Below are 22,101 nucleotides of genomic sequence, written 5' to 3' on the forward strand. Positions count from 1 at the left end.
AATGTACTGCCCAGCAGCATTGAGCTGTAAAGTTAGGCACATCTCCCTGCAATGTTCAAATCAGAAGCCCTCGCCTTTTAAAGGTAGTAAAGTTACAGAAATCATAGGAAACTTGATGCTTGCCCACCCATTGCAGCTTTTCTTCCAGAGCCCCAGGCTACTGCCACACTTGTCCCCTGCTCGGGGGCGGCATATATCTCACCCCTGGAGCGGGAGGGCTGGGCAGTCCCAGAGGCATCCAAGCCCATGTGAGCCTGTGCAGCAATGCAGAAAAAGAAGCACGCATGTGGCAAATGCATACATGCCAAACCTCCCGATTTAGGTGGGAGACTCCCGACTTTTCATGATAAAATATTGATATTTTTCACGTTCTCCAGCCTAAAATACTTCTAGCCCCAATGCATCCCTATGGGAAAATGTGTGACTCCCGATTTCTCTGATGAAATCTCCCGCCCAGATGAGTCGGAATGTTGACATGTCTGAAAATGAGATGACATTTCCAAATGAGTGAGTTAATTGCTTGCTGCGCAGATAAGGGTGAAGAAAGGTGGCGAATACACTGTACAGTTTTGCAGAAAGCCCGTGTATACAGCAAAAAGCCACTGCCATTTGGAGGCGGAAAATATGCAAGCACGCTTATACAAACAATAAACCCGACTTGCTGACAGCCGAATTAGCAATAAACATCGCACTGAAATTCCCTCGCGCTGCACGCCCATAAATCACTTCTGCTTGAGAGGGAGGGAACAGGGGATGGGGAGTGCTACTTACCAGCCAAGGAGACACACAAAGACCCGCTGTTGCTGAAACCAAATCCAAAAAGGGAAAAAAATAAACTCACCGGTGTTATATGATATCCCGCATCCCCATGGCAGCACGAGGGAGGCAGTGTTCGGCAATCTTCAGGCCCACGCCCACTTGGAGATCCCGCCCACTCACAGATGGCTACAGCCATACAAACAGTTGGCCACCCCCCCTGCTCCCCTCCCCTGCCCTCTTGCCCCTCCCCCTCCCCTCTCGCCTCTCCCCCCTCCCCACCTCTGTCAGCTGCGGGCTCTTGGTCTCTTATGCTGCCACGGGGATGCAGGATATCATAAAACACCGCAACCTAAACATACCTGCCCGTGCATGATTCTCTTCCTAAGCACGTAAACGTCCTACGTGAACACGTCACGACGACTTAAGGACATTTCAGAAAGTGTCGACAAAGCTATCAGGTCTCATAGGGACTCGAAAGCTGCATTTCAATTGATAGTGAAAGCAACATAAGTGTTCCCTTTACACCACGCTTTCAACTGTCGGTTCGCTTGTCTTGCTCCTTTTCAGTTTCCAAGCAGCATGAGGTGAGCGCATGCTACCCAGCTCTTTTAATGAATTTTATATGTATTTATTTTAGCAACCATTAACTTAGATCATTCGCTTTCAGAAAACCGGGCGTGCAAGTCGTCTTCTGAAAGCAGTCTGCTCCCGCTTTACAAGCCGTAATGAGCGTTCAGAACACGCAGTACTGCAGCCTTATTACAGAAACTACTGAAGCATCACATACGGTTCTGCTTCTGTTCTAACTGATATAAATGTCCTGCATTTTACAACATCTCTTTATTGGGGTGAAGATGGTGACCAATCAAAACAGAAGAGTCCGTTATTTGCTTAAAGGTTTTTCCTAATGAATCATTATAACACATGTTTAACATTGAAAATTGTGGACTTTATGTTGTTGCCATATGCTCTTTGCTTGTGCAAATTGCCAGGATTGAATTCTATAGAGATACTGTTGCACAACCAGGACAGACCCCTTGGCCCCGCCCCTTCTTTCTGAAGCCCTGCCAAACCTAAGAAGTGATGGTTACCCCAACAAATGTTTTCCATTTCCAGCACTGAAATATATATACACCTGCGCCAGCTAATGATTGTATACGTGTGCTGTCTCCTATTCCAGTGCCTACTCTGAAAGTGATGATTCCCCAGGGCTTGTGGCTGCAGATCCAGTACTTTCTCTGGGTCTAATGACCCTTCTGTGGATAATAACTGCAGGCACAGTGTCTGTTCTAGGTCTAATGGTTGCAGACACAGAAACAACACCACAATGAATGGTATTACCCAAATTGTTCGTTTACAATTGTTCGAATGAACAATTGACCGAATTTAAAGGGTCACAATTGACCTTTTCACAATTGACCGTATATATATATATATATCGGTTATATATATATATATATATATATATATATTGGCAAATTCTACCTTCAGGTAGCAAAATCGAGCTGCACTCTCCACAATGCCATGTTCGCCCAGTATCCACAAAAAAGGGTGGGGGGGGGGGAATTTAAAATCCACACCAACGCTTTCTCGTTTTCTTGTTATCTTCCTTTATTTATTTACACAGGGAAAAAACAATGGAAATTTGTTTCCACAAAATAGAAAAATGACCCCAATATGGGTCCTCCCAAGTGCAACACTCCTCCTATTTTGAGGCGTTAACGCGTTTCGCGACTGACCCGTCGCTTGCTCACAACAGTTAGCCCTCTTCACCATGTACTGATTTAAAACATTAGGCAAGTGGGAAGGGAGGGAGAAAGGGGGAGGGGGAGCAGCACAAGTCAAAACCAACAAAGGACCACATTTTAGATCAGCATAGACATCTTTGCCTAGTGTGGTTTCCACGGACATTTCTGGATATATAGTTTTCTCATTGGGTAAAATGTTTGTCTATTATTTCTGTTGGCTCAGTGCTCATACCCTCTGGATTTACATTTTTTGTTTGCCAAAATGCTCATGCAATTTTCCAGCTAGTGCGGGTGAAAATTTGCTGAAACAAAATTCATTAAAACCCATTTGACTTAGTTGCTTTTCTACCCTTACCTCGTACGTCTGTTAATCGTACTGGGTAGGGATTTTAAAGTGCATAGTGCATTTAGCAGCGTTGGTTGTCATGAAATTTTAAAGTGACAAGTGCATGCTTAAAACATCTTCTCCCACCTTGTTAATATATAAAGGTGTGTTAAGTCTCCATGACTCACCCCCGATGCATGATCATATTGTACTGGTATCCCATCCACGATTTACTTCATGGGGCTAGGGTCTACGCAAGGGCCGGCAGCATTACCAATGTATCGGTTGTCCCTGGTTATTTATACCTATTCTGTGCATAATCTGATATCTACTAGATCTTATGGAAATGGCATGGTGGTGTCCATAATCGAATGATTAACTATGTTAAATCTTAAACTCCGGCCCCTATGCGTTTACTTGCTTTATGAGGTGCTTAATGCACAGAAATTCTCCGTTTTGTCCATAGTGGCTGAATTGGAGATGACATAGTGTTCATTATGTAACCATAGACCAGACCTTTTATCCCAAAGAGCACACCTCAATAATTGTGGGTTGCTGAGTGGTCATTGAGCTGTATTAATCCAGCTTAACCTTCTTCCCACCAGTATTACAATGTCTCCCTTTGTCCCCTTCTCTATTCTCCCAGCCTCTTTAAAAGAAAAAATTTGTGCAGAATTAAAATTCATTTGCAACAAATGTGATCAGAAACAAACACGAAACTACCTACACCATTAAAATTGTTAAAAAAGCATTAAAGACGACTGCTGTGTGACATATGCACCCAAATCTACAATCAGGCATTTCTTGTTAGTCCCTTATTACAACTAATCTCTTCACTCTTCTAACACCAAGATGCCAATGTTTAAAATAAGTATTTGAAAGCCAAAGTACAACAAGGTGAACAGCAAGTTATCGTTCTTCCAATGACGTATGGGTATGAGAACTTGAAAAAATCCTTTAGCAGCCCAGAAAGGTGTATAACTCCTCATCGATGTTATGCCCATTGGGCTGTTTGCTTTCAAAGTCTAGTATACACCTCGTTTCTTTTTGTCTTAGCTGCTTCTCCTTGTCACCTCCACGAGGGCCCAATTCTATTTTACATACACCAAAGAATCTGAAACTGTCTATTTCCTTATTGTGGCATTCATAAAAGTGTTTGGCCATTGGATAGTTCACATCATTGTGTATAATGGCTCGCACATGCTGTTGTATGCAGATCTTTAACTTGCATTTCGTGCTGCCAATGTAGTATTTCTGGCAGGCACAGGTGAGGGCATAAACTACATAGTCAGTTTCACAGGTAATCCGTTGTTTGATCTCTATTTTGTGCCCTGTCACTGGGTGTGTAAAAGTGTCCCCATCAATTGCATATTTACATATATTGCAGCGTGTGCATTTATGAAAACCTTTCCTTTTTGCTGTTAACCAGTTTCCTGGAATCTTCTCTTCTTCCTTGGTCATGAAGCTTTGGACCAACATATCTTTGAAGGATCTATTCCTTCTAAAAGTCACCTCAGGATGGGGTTTAAGGCTTTTGGCTAAATCCGGGTCGGCTAGCAAAATGCTCCAGTGTTTCTGCAAAATGTGTTTGATGTTTTTTGACTGATTATCAAACGTTAATATACATCGAGTGCTCATTCCCCCTTCTGCTTTTTGTTCGTTCTTGTTGCCAGCCAATAGAGTATGTCTCTCGATTGCTCTGGCTTTCAGGAAGGATCTCTCGATGACTCTCTTCGGATACATCTGCCGTTTGAAACCTGCTGCCGTCAATTTGCTATCTCTGTCGTAAGACTCCAAGGTAGTGTTATTTCTTCTGAGTCTTACGAATTCCCCATAGGGGACACTCCAGATCACATGTTTGGGATGTCTGCTGTGTGCATGTAGAGGAGTATTTGAGCCAATCTTTTTCCTGTGCAGCTCGTAGGTTATTTTATCATTCACAATTCTGATGTTCACATCCACAAAGGTAGTCAATGTCCGGCTGTGAGTCTCAGTGAATCTTAAGTTCTTATTGTTTTGATTCAGTACCTTAACATACTCCAACCAGCCCTTTGCAGTCCCTCTCCAGATGACAAACAGGTCATCGATGTATCTTAACCATAGAACCACATTTTGCGTATAAATCTGATTTCCCTCTGACCATGCCTCAAGTTCTTCCCATGCCCCCATCATCAGGTTTGCATAAGAAGGCGCAAAGGTTGTTCCCATTGCTGTCCCTTGCAACTGCTTGAAATATTCATCATTGAATAGGAAGACATTGTTCGTAAGGCATAAGTTGATCATTTGCATCACCATCTCATTATGTTTCAAAAAGTTCAAAGATTTAGTATTCAAATAGTGTAGACATGCTGTTTTCCCTTCCTCATGTCCGATCGACGTGTAGAGGGAGACAACATCCATAGTGGCCATCAGATATTCTTTTTCCCAGGGAATGTTTTCTATTTTGCATAGGAAATCGGTGGTATCTTTTACATATGAGGGAAGTGTATACACAAACGGGAACAGTACCTCGTCAATGTATTTCGATATGTTTTCCAATGCTGAGCCTATTAGGCACACAATTGGTCTCCCAGGTGGTTGTTTCAGATTCTTATGAACTTTGGGTAAAAAGTATATTGTCGGAGTAATGGCATTGCTGATCCATAAAAATGTGTATGTTTCTTCCGATATAATACCCATTTCTTCGTATTTCTTAAGAAAGGATTTCACTGTTAGTTCTAATTCCGGCATGAGGTTGTCTTTCAATCTCATGTAGCACTTGATGTCATTGAGCTGTTTATAAGCCTCCTTAATATATTCAGTTTTGTTCTGTAGAACAATGTTACGTCCCTTGTCTGAAGGTTTTATAATGCAGTTCTTCAATTCCTGCAGATCTTTTAATGCCCTTCTCTCATTTTTTTGTCAAGTTGTCTTTCAATGTTGAGTTTTTTGTTTTTCGACATAAGCTTTTTAAATCTTCTATGACGAGGCTTTGAAACATTCCAATATTACTGGCCACATTTGTAGTTGGATTGAATTTGGATTTCGAGTTCAAATTACTTTTCACCATCCAATCTGTTCTTATTCCTGCTTCTTCAAGATCGGTTGATGGGGTTACTTCTCCCATGTCAGTTCCCTTCTCCAGTTCCATAAGATCAATAAGTATGTCGACTTCCCTAATCATGATCTCTGTTTTTCCTGTCTGTGCTTCCCTTTTCCTTTGTTGCCAAGTGTTATTGGCAAAGAATTTTCTAAGGCAGATCTTTCTTATAAAATATATATATATATATATATATATGTAGGGGTTTTGGGGGGTTTGACGTTGGGTGAGGGGTTTTGGGGGTTTCCCCCCCACATATGTTACAATTGACCTTCACAATTCGGTCAATTGTGAAAAGGTCAATTGTAATTCGAACAATTGTAAAAGGAACAATTCATCTACAACCCAATGAATAGCAGCAGACACTACCTTATCTAGCGCTAATGGTAAATCCTCTGGCTGGAGCATATGAGTACAGACACAATACTCTGGAGCTAATGACTTACGCTACAGTATGTACCTGCTCATCAGCTACACCTGACAATACCTGCCCAGGGGCAAATAATTACAGACAGAGGACCGGATCTGGGATACCGATTCCAGACAGTACATGCCCTGGACCTAATGACGTTTGATACAGTACCTGCTAATCCACCGGGCCGTTTCTAGCCAACCTGGTGCCCACGGCGAAACATCAGAATGCACTCCCCCACACGTCACTCCCAAACTACACCTCTGTGTTGTGCGACAAATCCCCTCCTCAATATGAATAAATATTTGCTATATAATGAAGCATTGTAATTCAAGTACTTTACAGAAGAATTCTAATGTGAAAACACAGCTGTTGCTACTCAAGTAAATGTTTTTTCTGTCACCTGCGCGTAGGGAAGGCCTTGCCCAAATGCAGTTTCAAACTGTGTGTTCAAGCACACTGCAGTGTGATCCTATGTTGTAGGTGTTCTGTTCCTACCACCTCACTTGTATTTCGCAAGGGGTAATACTAGACTAACCATATGAATTATTTTCTGATAGAAGGTTATCATTCCAAGATGGACAGTCTGGTACACTTTTATTGTACTCTTTTAAAATACATCTGAGAGTGGGAAAGGGTACAAATGGCACCAATGAGGATTCCTGTATGTTTTGGATTAAATCACAGAGCATTTCAGGACTATAACAGTAATCAGAGATCTCTACATTTGATAAACAAGTCTGTGATTAAAGGATTGTATGTGTGAATCTCTAAATCCATAAACAATGCATGGCTTGGTGCTTACATCATGGTTCACAATACTCACCCTAACATTAAAATGTTTGTGACCATGAACCATACATGCTCATTTTGACAGCTTAAGTTTTTGGATGAGAGTATAAAATGGCTGCAACATCAGCCACTCAAAGGGTGTTGAAGGGCTCTTTTGCTTCTTGTTTCTGAAGAATTTTAGATGAGGAAGAGCTGGGTCTCAGTGTGAGCATGCCGAACCCCAATACAGAAACATCTTTTGGGAATTAGATCTACAGACAGGACAGGATACCGTACAAGAGTGACCCAATAAACAATGCACAGAAAGGATTGTACCTCTTACAAACTTTAGCCAGACCAGTAGTAAGCCGATGAAGCATTTTAAACAAAACTGGCTTCTAATCCATGGTAAAGGGTGCACAGTTCCTCAGCTACTTCCTCCTCACTATTACACAGGCCTCACGGGTTATTTCTGCAAAAAAGAGCAGGCCCATGCTCTATCTAACAGAGCTGGCATTAGCGGCTCTACACATCATAGCAGCCGTGACCCTTTCCTCGTGCTGCAGGAGCAGCTGGTTCACCCATCCCGCGTGCTGCTGTAGCAGCCTGGTCACCCCATGTATCTTGCTATGCACCATCCACAGGAAAGGTGAGCACGCCCGTGCACAAAAGCAACCCACTGCCTGAACCCAACCCCAGGGATCCACTGATGTGGATGATTTCTTTTCAATCTTACGTTTGTTCATCTGAGGCTGCCTGTTCATAAGATGTCCGACTGCTCTCGGCCTCTGGATATTTATGCGTTGCTAGGCAACGCTTATCGCTTTTGAATTGAGCGCATCCGCCGACAGGCGGAAGCCGGGCCGCTGCAGCGAAGGCCTGCAAGGTAAAGGCCCGGTTTGCACCTCAGCCCTAACCACTTCCTACAGGATCGCAGAGAGGGCAGGAACCCTTGCCCTACAGCGGTGGCACTACACATCATAGCAGCCGTGACCCTTCCCTCGTGCTGCAGGAGCAGCTGTTTCACCCATCCCGCGTGCTGCTGGAGCAGCCTGATCACCCCGTGCATCTTGCTATGCACCATCTGCAGGAAAGGTGAGCACGCCCGTGCACATAAGCAACCCACTGCCTGAACCTGACCCCAGAGATCCACTGATGTGGATGATTTCTTTTCCATTTTACGTTCGTTCATCCAAGGCTGCCTGTTCATAAGATGGCCACCTGCTCTCGGCCTCTGGCTATTGATGAGTTGCTAGGCAACACTTCTCGCTTTTGAATCGAGCACATCCGCAGGCAGGCGGAAGCCGGCCTGCTGCGTTGAAGGCCTGCGAGGTAAAGGCCCTGTTTGCACCTGTTCACGCATTGTAGCGCACAACCTAACCTGTTTGCGCATTGTAGCGCACAACCTAGCTGACATATCCTCATGTAGGGAGCCTATGAGGTAGGACCCCCCAGCTCGCTGCTATCTACCCTGTCCACTTAACTGCATACAAGCACCGCTACACATCGCTCAATCGATCACTTTTGAAGAGCTGGCACACACTATTCGCATGGTCGTTGCTCCCTCATTTCCACTTGGGTCCTAAAGAACGCCTACTGCCGCCTTGGAGGAGAGCATATGTCTACATATTGGGTCTACCACGAGTCTAACCATACTTTATGATCTACACAGTACTTTTCATTGACATTATATGAGACCGCCTACATAGCCTTGCATCATCTTGTCGATGCGAAAATACTTACTACGCACTGAGCGTTCTCTAGCTTTACTCTGAGCTCAACCTGCTGTCGGCGATCTGCCCTATGGTCAGCCTACCTATTGCCCATATCCCGAGCACAACTGCACTGCTCATAGTACCTGACCCATACTGTACCACTGCTGGCACCCAGTCCAATGTAGAACTGTCACGTGCATTTACCCTACTGCTCCCAGTGTTGCCTGCACCTAGCCTAAGATACAATTGTGTCCCTTGCATCTAGCCCAATGCATAATTGTGTCACTTGCATTTAGCCTATTGCTTGCCCGCATCTAGCCTAATGTATAACTGTGCCACTTGCATTTAGCCTACTGCTCATAGTGTTGCCCGCATCTAGCCTAAGATACAATTGTGTCACTTGCATTTAGCCTATTGCTCAATTGTGTCGCCTAGACATAGCCTACGGTTCTCACAACCCGTCGCTCCTCCTCTAATACTTTAGTGCTCACCAGATAATCTGCGCACTCGCGCCAATTATCTCTTGGACCTCAGACCACCCATCACCTTCATGGCTTCCGTACGGAGAGTCACGCTCACCATGGCAGCCCTCTTACCATTATTTCACTCCATAGCGCCTACTAATTTCCTGCCTACCCTACAGCCCATGCGCCCATGCCCACCAGCTATCTTGGAAATAGCTGCCCCCACCAATGATACCCCCATCTCCCCAGTTGAATGGATGACACGCTTTGCCACACCACCCGAGCCCTTGGTTCCATGTCCGCTTAGCCTGAGAAACATAAAATGAGGTTCTTGCTTTCCCTCAAGTAGGACGTCTCATAGAGCGCTAGCCTTTAGAGATAACAGCACCAGTAATTCCCAATCGACAACCCCCTTGTCGATGTCAACGAACCCTTGTATAAATGCCTACCCTTCTGCTCAATCTAATCACACTTGGAACACCACAGACACCGACATGTCGCCCCTTAAAGGTGCCCATGTCAATGCACGCTCTCTGCTCGCACACCCACTTGATATTGCCGACCTCATATCTTCAAACAATCTAGACTTCCTTGCCGTTACAGAAACGTGTCTACATCCAGCAGCTGGTCCTGCCCCATCTCTGGCCATCCCAGACAACTAAACTATCCTTTGCACAGATAGAGGCTCTGGCAAAGGTGGCGGAGTGGCCTTTATAGTCAAATCTCATCTGAATTTCAGAGAATTCCCTAACATTGGCCTACCATCAGCGGAACTCCTCTCGGTGAAATTACTGCACTCTGACACCCGCACCCTCCTATTTCACCTCATCTATTGACCCCCAGGTGCCATCTCCTTTGAGGAAGATATCACCCACATCCTAAAACAAAACACTAAAGTGGGGTCACAAATCATTCTCCTGGGAGACTTCAACCTAGGTCTCCATGACGCTAATGATACTAATGCCACCACATTAGAAAATGTCTTTACACAACTAGGATTCAAGCAGCGCATTAACAAACCTACCCATTCCAAAGGTAGGATGCTGGACTGGCTGGAGGACTTCAACTGCTCTACCACTATCCTCAACAACGTACCATGTGCATGGTCGGACCGCCATTGAATCACCTTCTCTATCAGGAAACACATCCACACCAGTACCCATGCTGCACCTGCCCCACAATCCTTATCTAGGAACAAGTGTAATATAATGCTTGACAACCTTCTACCACTGCTACAACCCATCATCAGTCTCCCTCACAATTCTAACCTGGACCCCTCCTCTTTGGTTGACCTGTACAACAGCACCATAGAACATTCCTTAGATCAAATTGCGCCATTGAAACTTAGAAAGGCAAAACTGGTTGCCCATTTAGACAAAAATGGTATACAGCCGAACTAAAAGCATTATGTAATGGCAAAAGACTATCGGAAGCCAAATGGAGAAAATCTCTATCCTCTGCTAACAAGGAAAGTTTTGCTTCGGCAGCTGCCACTTGCAAGGTTGCAATCACCAACACTAAAAGAGAGATCTACAACACCAGGATTCAGAACGCCAAATCTGGCACCAAAGAGCTCTTTCTTTTTCTTTTTTTTTCATGTTGATTGGCAAAGACTTTTATTAGTGAACAACATGGGGGGTTGGAGGAAATCCTAACTAGCCCTATCTCGAAGAGGGGTTTACCTGCCTCAACAAAACTAATGAGACGATCTGTGTCATAATGTCCAAAGTAAAGTAGACTGTCCTGTGTCCAAAGAGCTCTTTCTATCTTAAGAGAACTAGAGTCTCCAGCACCTTCCACAGATGATTGTTCTAAAGACAAAGCCTGGTGTGCTAACATCCAGAAAGCTTTATCAGTCAAATTAGCCCTACTTCAAAACAAAATCCAGACTTAAGAAGAACAGTCTTGCTTCCAGCACCCACGCATCCAAGATGCGTACACCACAACATCCCCCTTTTACCCTCCCTTACACTTCTCCCCAGTATCTAGTGAAGAAGTGGTAAACATAATTGCAGGCCTCAAACCTAACTGCCAATGAGACACTTGTCCTGCCTCAATTATTAAGGAAGGCACTAAAGAGTTGTCACCCTTCCTCTGGGCTTTGATCAACACAGCATTTAAAAATTGTGTAGCCCCTATCAACCTCAAAGAGGCCTGGGTCATGCCCCTCCTCTAAAAACCCAACCTAGATCCAAACATCCTGACAAATTACAGACCCATAACAACAGTCCCTTTCCTCCTAAAGATAATAGACGAGTAGCATATCTCCAAATTGAAAAACATTTGGAAGATAACCTACTCAGCCTGCGTCAGTCTGGCTTTACCCAGACACGGAATGAAAACAGCCCTTCTAGATCTAAAGATCCAAATGGACGAAGCTAAAAGCAATCTGGCCATCCTGCTTCTGCTGTATCCATCAGCAGTGTTTGACCTTGTGGACCACTGAATATTGACTGAACATCTCTCTTCCGCAGCAGCATTCTCTGCAAATGCCGGCAGCTGGATCCAATCCTTCCTGACAAATAGAACAACCAGAGTCTTCGCACCCACTGCAGCCGCTGAGCCAGTACATATCCACTGTGGAGTACCTCAAGGCTCTTGTGTTTCTCCGACGCTTTATAATATTTTTACTAAGCTCCGCTTTGATCGTCTTGACAACCTGGATGTCACCTACACTAATTATGCGGATGAGGTCCTCATCACCCTCACTGGTTGCTATGAGAAAGATTCTGAAAAGCTTAATGAAATCTACCTCGAAATACAGGCCTGGATGGCCACACACAGCCTCTGCTTAAATGACGACAAGACAGAGCTTTTGATCGTCGGCACCCAAGCCTGTCTTAATAAACTCGACCACCGCTACACATACTTTAACATTGATGGCAATATCAACAAAGAGGTTAAAACCCTCTGTGTTTACTTAGATTCCACCCTCTCACTGAAAAGACAAGTAAACTCCACAGCCTCCACCAACGCATACACCAACAAACTTATCAACAGCGTCAAACCTTTTCTGCCTTACGCTAGCCGGAGCGTTGATCTTGTCAAAACTGGATTATTTTAACACCCTTTTCTTAGGTTCCTCTGAGCATAATTTGAACAGATTACAAGTTCTCCAGAACAACACCCTTCGTTGTGTCTTGAACATACCTCGCTCCAGCCATATCTCAACCTACAGACGTGACTCTCGCTGGTCCACACTACGAGATAGAATTAAACTTCGCACACTTGATGCGGCTTTCCAGTGGAAACATTTAACTTTTCACTGCGGGTAACAGTTGCTTTCGCCAAGATGTTATATGGACCAGAAACCTAATCCACTCTGATTAACAAACCTATTGAAGAATCAGTATTGTTGGGCAAGGCTATGATGAGGCTTTCAAGGCAGCAAAGAAGGAGCACGACACGCTAAAGACCATAAGCCACATTTTAATAAGCTGTATGTTCAACATGGAGTTTTCAGCAACCCGCTTCTTAAGCATGGGGTTTACATGGCAAGTTTGGACAGGAAAGATGCATACTTTGATATTTTAATGTTGCCAGCGCACAGTAAATTCCCAAGTTTCAAAGTGGGAAACTCTCATTATCAATTCAAAGTAGCCTCAGTGCCACAAGTGTTTACCAAGGGTCTAGCAGTGGTTGCGGCCCACTTTTGCTGGATGCCCATTCCAGTATATCTTTATCTTATATCTTTATCTAGACTGGCTATTTACCGGAGACACACCCCAAGCATGTCTACAGAATACCCAAATACATTCAACCTACTTCTCCATTTGGGATTTTCAATCAACGAGACAGTCGTGTCTCATTACCAGCCAAGTAAAAAAAAATTCCTTGGAGCCTTAATTCGGACAAAAGACGGCCTAGTCTTCCCCTCCACCGAGAGGGTCCAAAACATTATTTTCTGAATTCCACAATATGTTGCAAATTGTCAGAGAACCGTATACCAGGCCATGCACCTGCTAGGAATGATGGCTTCCTGCATCTACCTAGATACTCCCGCCTGCCTGCGCATTCATCTGATACAAGAGTGACTCGCAAGACAATGGTCTCAAGCAAGCAATCGTGGGTCCTGTCTCTGTGGTGGTTGTAAAAATAAACCTTCTAAAGGGGAAATCAGTCACCACACTGGCAATAGAGCCCACTCTTACCACAGCAGCTTCCCTATCAGGGTGGGGGGAGCACATTATCTCCATCATATACAGCGCACAGCGTATGGACTCAGTCACCAGCAAGCAAGCACATCAACTTGTTGGAGCTTCTCGCAGTATTGACAGCGCTCAAAGCCTTTCAAAACCAGCTGCAAGGAAAGACAATTGTAGTCCTAACAGCACAACAGCATGTTTAATATACAATGCGCGACACTCTCCAGGTCTGTCCAAACTTTTCACTGACTTACATGGAATGATTTGGAGTGCATTGAATGTTTGAAAGAGCATTGAAAGGAACGGTTTTGAGTGCTTGAAACGGTCATAATGAATTGAACAGCCGGAGTACATGGAACGGATGGAGTACATGGAACTATTGGAGTGGGCTCGATCTCAAGCACCTAAGGAAAACCACCATATCACATCTCCACGCTTACTCTCTTCTTTACACCACCACTCAACTAGAACACAGCAATACTATGACACCATTCGGTATAGCTGTTCTCATACCATCATTTGCCTCATACTCCCCATCACCCTAACTAAACACTGCTGGTTACACACCCTCCACCCTAGGTGTTCTCCTCAGGCCTAACGCAGCTAGAATCGGTCTGGATAACAACCTGCCAGAACGAACACATACTCTTGATCTCTCAACCACCACACCTACCGCTAAGAAGCAGCTATCACACGAATGCCACACCAGCTGCACACATATCCGGTGCTCACACGCACCTTTTGACTCTCTCTATTCTCTCTACTGACTTGAACTTCGGTTCCCGAGGGCGTTCAACCTACCAGCGCCTTGAGATACCAATGATACATAAGGCGCTATATAAATGCAAAGTAACATAACATAACTTGTCAACACACAAATGCCTGGCCAATATAGCCCCCAAATATTTGTCAGATAAATTCTCAAGGCACCAATCTACCAAACCCACCAGATCTTCATACCTGCATGGCCTGAATATACCCAAGTATAAACTGAAAACGGCAGGGGGTAGAGCTTCCCAGTGCTTGCAGCCAAATGTTGGAACTCCCTCCCGTCAGCTACCAGAGCCTAGCCCTCCTTCTGGTCTTTCAGATCTAAAGTGAAAGAATGGCTCCTCACCTAACTATCTTAAGACAACCCTGGCCCACCTCTGCATCACCAATTCTGTACTACCTTGCCTTAGCGTCTCTGTTATTGATCTTGTTATTCACTACTATGGACCTCATTACACGGTAGGCGGTAACCATGGCGCTTTTAGCACCATGGTTGCCGCCCGTACCGTACCGAGTCCGCCATGGTGAATGGCGGAATTACCGCCACATTCCAAGGTGTGTGGGGGCAGTAATTCCCCATTCACCATGGCACTTCCCCATTCCCATTTGAGCCCCCATAAGGCTCAATGGGAATGGGGAAGGCGGCAATTACGGTACCACAAATTGCGGTACCGTAATTGCCTCCAAGGTCCCTTTGCGGGCCCGTTCCTTAACAGCTGGTAAAACCAGCCGTTGAGGTCGGGTCCCGCAAAGGGACCTCGTAGTAGGGCGGTAAGGGCTTACTGGTACCCTTACCGGTAACAGTAAACCCTTACCGCATTCCGTGTAATGAGGCCCTATGTCTGTTATTATCTGACAATATTATGGTCTTGACTTGTTCTGCTCTTTCGTATTGTGCACTGTATATCCAGGACTTCTAGTCCCTAGACTTTATGTAAATTGTGCTGTCTGTCTCATCTTCTGCCTTATTGACTGTTGCTACTGCCATGCTGACCACCTGTAACCTGGTCTCCAATACTATCCTGTCTGCTGCAAATGTAACTAACATCTCTTCTATGCACAGCGCCCAGATACCTCAGGGTTAGGCACCCTATAATTAACTAAACTGCATGGTGACACACAATGAAGTCTGCTTTCCTAATTAAGGTGCCAAGACACATTGAGGTGCCTTCTGGTGTGCCAGGCAGTGGTTGGTTTGTTTAGAAAATTAAAAGACCTTTGATTCTAAGCTGATGCATTTAGTCCATGTCTCAATATAGCCACTAGAATACTTAAGCAACACCATGACAGTTAACCTTCCCAGGGATGCATCCTATGTAACTAAAAAGTAAGATACAAAAAAGCAAACGTTTTGGTGTGTCAAATAAAGCGACATGAAAATAAAGAAAATAGTTTAAACTTTTTCTGAGTGGCACGTTAATTCTCTTTGAAGAATGCATAGGTTTGGTCAGCCTACTGATACGTGTGCTGCGCTGGTAAATAAAAATCTCCCATGTTCAGTTCTTAACACTGAAATGTTAAGCACACAGTGAGCCATCACTTAAAATTGCCCCACATGAAAGGCTGTCGGCACAAAAAATGAGGGGTAGGGGGTGTGTGACTCCAGAGCATCTCACATGCTGCGTTTGGAATATGCATTCCTTTGTTTGCATATTCCAAACGCATTGCAGTCACCCCCAAGTCATCACAGAGTAACCAGGCGCACATTGCAGAGGAGCGTTCACCGCACAGCAGGCTGCTTAATCTGTTGTCCAGCAAGCTCAGAAGCAGCTTTCTGGGTGGGCCGCTAACTGCACCCTCTTCCTGATCTATTTAGCTCTGTGCCCCTGGCCGTTGCCCTCTTAGCCCGGGCCAAGAAACAGGACTGCTGATAAGTTACATATGACAGAATACCTGCCCTGGGGCTTATGACCACAGACACAATACCTGCTCTGTGAGAATGATGGCATGCCCAGTACATACTCTAGGGCTAACGATTCCAGTCACAGTATCTGCCTTGGAGCTAATATATTCACCAAATACCTGCTCATGCGCAAATCTGGGGTTAATGACTGCAGAAACAGTAAGAAACCCATGCACCCTTTCCTTCCCGTGTGCACTTTCCCATTCCCAATTCCCCTCGGACACCTCGAACCACACTCTCTGAAACAAATACAGTGTATAAAAATGATAAGTAGGGATAAAGCATCATGCCATGATTTTCAAAACCTGTTTTGTGCAACAGATGGGATGCTCATTTACTTCACTTGCACCAAAAAGATGACGAACCGTGCAAAAAGGGCATTTAAATGTGTGCATCATAGTTGTTCACATTGAGGTGCTCTTTTCCCACCAAATGCACAACTGCGCAAGACAGCGGGTGGAAAGGGGGTTCTGGGCATTTTCATGTAAATACCAATTTTCAAAAGAGGTGCTCTTTTCAAAGCACAGGAAAAAGAAAAAGGCACTATGCCTATTTGGAACAGGTGCGTGGGGATATAAAAAAAATTCTCTCATGCAATGAGTGAGTGAATTGTGTGTGAATAAGCAAGTGAATGTTGAGTCAAAGAATGTGTGTTTGTGGTGGGTCAGGGAGCTGATTTTGGTTGGTGAGGGCAGCACAGTAACAATGCACATTTGTTTTAATTTTTTTTAATTTTATTGGCATTTTCAACAGTAAGAACACATGTAACCCCCACCCTGTCCCTTCTCGTCCCACACCTTCTCCACTCCCCCTCAATCCCAACACATGTAACCAACAACGCACCCAGTCCTGCCCCCCCCCACCTCTCCAAACCCCCGAGTCCATAAACTCCGTAGATGGCTCCCGGTCCCAAGTTTCTGTGAGTGGCCAGCTCTCTCACCAGAATTCCTCCATAGTCCTCGCCTCTCCTAGAAACTTCAGCCAGATCTCCTCCCAGCTTCCTGTGAAGGCGAGTACTCACACCAGCAATCTCTTTTTATTCCTCAGGCACCATGCAGCCTGCGAGTCCCGCTGCAGGTGATGCAGGACAATGTCCCAGTCTGAGAGAAACCTTTGGTGATCCCCCTTGAATCCTATAGGTCTGCCACTCCAGTGCCACAAAGTTCCAATTTTACTAACCCATTCGTGTTCTGTGGGACAGCTTTTTGTTTCCATTTTTGTGCCACCACAAGCGTTGCTGCCACTAGTAGGATGATGTATGTCTTTCTTTGAGCTTTCAAGGGTAGATTTTTCAGAACCACGCCCATTCCCAGGATGTCCATCCCTATGTTGTCCAGCATCTGACTCCCAAAAATACTATTCATTGCTTCATCGATCAATCATGTCCCAATAAGGCTGTATGACTGGACATTCCCACCAGATAGGCTTTCACAATCCCAGTTCCCCAAAAGCCCTCCAGCATAGTGCTGACGCCATTAGGTAGAATGTCATTTTTCTGGGGTGAGATGCCATTGGACCATTATCTTATCTCACTTCTCCTGAATCTGGATGGTATGTGTGAGCTTGGGGATATCTGCCCATAACCGAGTACAAAGTTTCCCCTCCAGCAGCTGCCCCACTGCAGTTTCCCACTGCTCCATATAGTGCCAGCCTGGCTCCTTGCCCCTTCTGATATAATCCTATATAAGGCTCCTACCGTTGTTACGAACCGTTCAAAGGGCGTGAGATCCTCGGTGGCTGCTGAGATGACCATTGGTTTCGTAAGCAAGTGCCTCAGTTGAGAGTAGCAGTACCTCTCCCCTCATCTAGCCTGAAGTCCTGCTTGAGCTGTGCAACAGATTTAATGTCCTGGCCTGAGAACATGTCAGGTAGTTTGCAGCGCCCTGCCACCTCCCACCGATTGAAGGCACCCTTTTCCATACCCGGCGTGAACTGGGGATTCCTAAACCATGACGTCAATGGGGAGGGGAAGGTGGTCAAGTTTACCCTCCGCACCAGCTCATCCCATGAGTCGCCCACTAGAGTCCCTATCCTGGTACGGTACATGTTTGCAGGTCTATCCCCCTTCGGTTACCACAACACCTCGTCCAGCGGTGAGCTCACCACCGCTTCGTCCAATCGACACCAGACCTTCCAGCGATCACCCCTGAACCAATCCCGGATCACTCTGATTTGAGCCGCAAGGAAATGGAGTCGGAAGTTTGGCGCTCCCAACCCTCCCTTGCTTATGGGAGTAATTCGCATCTGCATAGCTACCCTGGGTCTCTTGCAGTTCCAAATAAATGACCCTACATGTTTTTGAAGGGTCTTGAAGAAACCTTGGGGAGCCCCCACTGGCAGGGCCTTGCAATAGAACAGGATTTTTGGCAAAATCACAATTTTAAGGGCATTTATCCTCCCCATCCAGGATATTGATAAGGGCACTCATTCCACCAGCAGCCGGTGCAGTGTTTCTGCTAAAGGCGGGTAGTTAGCATGGTAAAGAGCACCCAGAGAACTAGTAATCTGGATCCCTAAATATCTAATGCAGGTTTCCGGCCATCTATAAGGTAATATACCCCGTAATTCCTGAACCTTTTCTGAGGGGACGGTCAAGTTTAGTAACTGTGACTTGTGGGCATTTATTTTTAACCCTGCCACCTGCCCAAAGAGAAGAGGTTCCTTCGAGATCCCTCGGAATGAGATTTCTGGTTCTGCGATCAAGAGGAGCATGTCATCCGCAAACACTGCAGTATCAGTGCATCTCTAAAGGTTTTGTAGAAACACGCTGGAAAGACGTTCGGACCCAGGGCCATTCCTGATGTCAAGGCATCTATAGCCGCCTTTACTTCTTTGGGAGTAATGTCTCCCTAAAGTTCTTCCCGTTTTTGAAGAGTGATCTTAGGGAGAGGGCACCGGGACAGGTGTTCCCTTTAGGTTCCCTCCTCAGGGGAATCTGATATGTACAGGGATGAATAATATTCAGTGAAGACCGAAACCGCTTTCTGCCACCCCGCCTCGCAGCCACACTGGGTCCTCGGCCGCCCTGGGTCTCCCAGAGTGGTTCTTCTTGCTCGAGGTCTGCAAGCGTGTCTCTCAGCTGAGCCTGCAATGGCTGCGGGCGCAGTGCCTTGCACCTCAGACACCGCAGAGACAAAGGCTGCACACCCGCCTCAGCTGAAGTCCCCCAGCAATCCGAGCTGCTGCACTCCACTACCTCAGCCTACATCGATTTAATCCCCACCTGGGGATGGCTCTTATAATCTATCTTTATTGTCTTTGGCCCCGGGGGTGAGAGCTCCACGATCACGGTGCTTTCCCCTTGGCGGCCATCTTGGAATCCCAATCACGGTGCACTTTTTAATGAGTATCCATCATAGATGCCAGTACAAAATGCTGTCCATTTTTTATTTTTTTTAGAATGGACGATATATGCTTTTATGTGGCTGCATTGGCATTTTGGGGCACCCAGTCTAGCCATTCTTTGCTGTGGCATGCCATTTTTATTTTACTGAGATTCTATGACAAAGCAAGCATGATGAGTGTTGTGTCTAGACTGGCATTTAGGGCAGCCAGCCAAGCCATTTCTTACTGTGGTGTGGCTTTTTTTTTACTGGCCATCAAGAGTAAAGAAAACCTGATAAGCACTATTAAGCATCTAAACTCGCCTGCATTGTGCAGCCAGTTTGGACATGTGTTCTTGTTGTGGCAAGACATTTCTAAAGGCAACGCCAACAGGAGTGTGTGGCAGAACCATGGGGGTCATGTTTTCTCATAGTATCATTACTGGCATTATGAGCAAAGCAAACATGAATACTGTGTGAATCAATATATGTGAATACTGGCATTTATTGGTGCAATCAGCATGGAAATGTATTGAATGTGAGGGTTTTGGGTGCCTGCTTTTGACTGGGACGGCAAAGCCAAAAGGTGCATGCTATGTTTAGGCCTCTGGCTTCCACTTTGGCCCAACATCGACTCAAGCTTTACCCATGCCACATTGGGGATAGTAAGGGTGCTGGGTGCCTACTTTTGACTGGGATGGCAAATGATTCTCACCCAAGGGGTGCATGCTATGTTTAGGTCTCTAGCTTCCACTTTGGCTCAACATCGACTCAAACTTTACCCATGCCACATTGGGGATAGTGAGGGTGCTGGGTGCCTACTTTTGACTGGGATGGCAAATGATTCTCACCCAGGCGGTGCATGGTATGTTTAGGCCTCTGGCTTCTGCTTTGGCCCAATATAGCCTCAAGCTTTACCCATGCCACATTGGTGGTCATTCAGCACAAGTGCAACTAAGCAAAAGCTGAATGACAATCTGTATTTGTCTGCATATCATCCTACAAACTCTGATGTTCTAGTAATCAGTAGGTCATCACCAAATCATCAAGAACAAACCTGTTTCATGGCGATGCTCTTGAAGTAATCAGCAGGTAATCCCAGAATAATCCACAAATCATTAGGGACAAACAGGTTTATGCTCTTGAAGGAATCGGCAAGTCATCCTAAAATCATAAGGAACAAAGAGTTTTCTAAAATGGGGATGATGTTAGCATAATCATTAAATCATCCTAAACTCATCCCCAAATCATCACCCACCATTCTGAGACATTTGCTGATAACTTTAACAGCGGGATGACATCTGATGATATGGGAATGACTTCTAGTGTAGTTCAATGATCATCACTCCAGGATGGTCTCTAAAGTCATCCTTTTAGACCAGCGTCATACGTTGTCGTCCAGAGTTCAACATAGGCCACTCTTGTCATCAGTCAGTCTCGGGACACATCTTTCTGGCTCAGCATTGGGTATGCATTTTGTGAGAATTGGAGAGCTGGTGGCATTTCATGTACAGTAACATCTCCTTTTATTCAAAGGGCCAAACACTCTGACCCTATTAGCGGGTATTAGTGGTGGGCAAGTTTGGCATCGGCCTGTGTCCCTGAAGAAGAGCAGGTATAGCGGACTCTTTGCTCCTGTGTTTCCAGCTTCAAGGCAGGCTTCTTTGTCGCTCTATCAATGGTGTTAAGCAACAGAACACACTCTGCTTCGCGCTCTGAAACACCTGCGTATGGGCGCGATATAAATAAAATATGATATCATATATGGGACGGTTTACATTTCTCCACAGCCTCTTTAGGGCCTGCATCCTTGTGCTGTAAGTGATTTCAACCCGGCACTCCACCTACGTCAACGCCTAGTGTGTGATGCACAGCTGGAACCCTTAATTGTATATTTGTGTCTGTTAGTTCTTTTATTTCGGAATGATGTACCCTTATATCACGCCCCTCTCTTTGAATCCCCCCCACTCTCACTGAACCAGGAAGCAGGCTGGTTTGCAAAAAGATTTATTTTATGAATTTGAACAATATATATATATATATATATATATATATATATATATCACTATTTAATATTTATACAATGATCACCATTGGGGTGATGTTACAATCAACAATCTCTTTAATCAGAAGGAGTATGGAGAGGAAAAATAATGCAGCATAGAATAATACTTGGAATGGGTTCAATCAAATGCAATGTCACTTTTCCCCCTGCACACTACTCAATTCCCCCCCAATATGCAGTATAAAGAGATGGAAGGGGAGAACACAGGTTTCAGGAAATACACACTCAACAAATGCGGTTTCAATCCCAATTCCCACCAGCAAGCAGAGAGAAACAGGAATGATTTCAAAACAGGTCAAATGCTTTTGAATGTGGCTTGGAATGAATGGGAAAAACACTGAAAAATTGATTTAATTTACTTAATTGGATTCAAAACTAGTGGAAGCCGCTTTATATAATTTCAGGTAAACACTAGCAATGATTATTGAATAACTAGCAGATTGAAAACTGAATTCAGACGTCGGATGCAAAGAATAGCTGGTTTACACGTGATGAAATTGAGCCAAACGAAAAATGTATGGCAAACTTTTCCAGGAAGACTAGAAGGAGTTGGGAAGCGGAGGATGTTAGCTTCAATTTGACACTTACATTTCTTTTCTAGCATACACGGTACGGAAGTTA

At 45.0% G+C, this 22,101-nt stretch overlaps 1 protein-coding gene across 9 annotated transcripts in view; it reads right to left on the reverse strand.

The window, feature by feature from the left end:
* The window catches only part of BLVRA (biliverdin reductase A), a 621,921-nt gene that overhangs the window by 384,276 nt on the left and 215,544 nt on the right, over positions 1-22,101 (reverse strand). For 2 of the 9 annotated variants that reach the window (XM_069613127.1, XM_069613123.1), the window contains exon 1: positions 842-957. The exons of 3 other annotated variants lie outside the window; for them this stretch is intronic. The gene's annotated coding sequence lies outside the window, so the exon portion shown is untranslated. Of the gene's footprint in view, positions 1-771; positions 958-22,101 lie in introns of those variants that run through there. 4 more of the 9 variants (XM_069613128.1, XM_069613121.1, XM_069613125.1 and 1 more) reach the window with 4 other exon arrangements.

This window comes from Ambystoma mexicanum, chromosome 5p, assembly GCF_040938575.1.
Source record: "Ambystoma mexicanum isolate Mex_15411 chromosome 5p, UKY_AmexF1_1, whole genome shotgun sequence".
NCBI lineage: Eukaryota > Metazoa > Chordata > Amphibia > Caudata > Ambystomatidae > Ambystoma > Ambystoma mexicanum.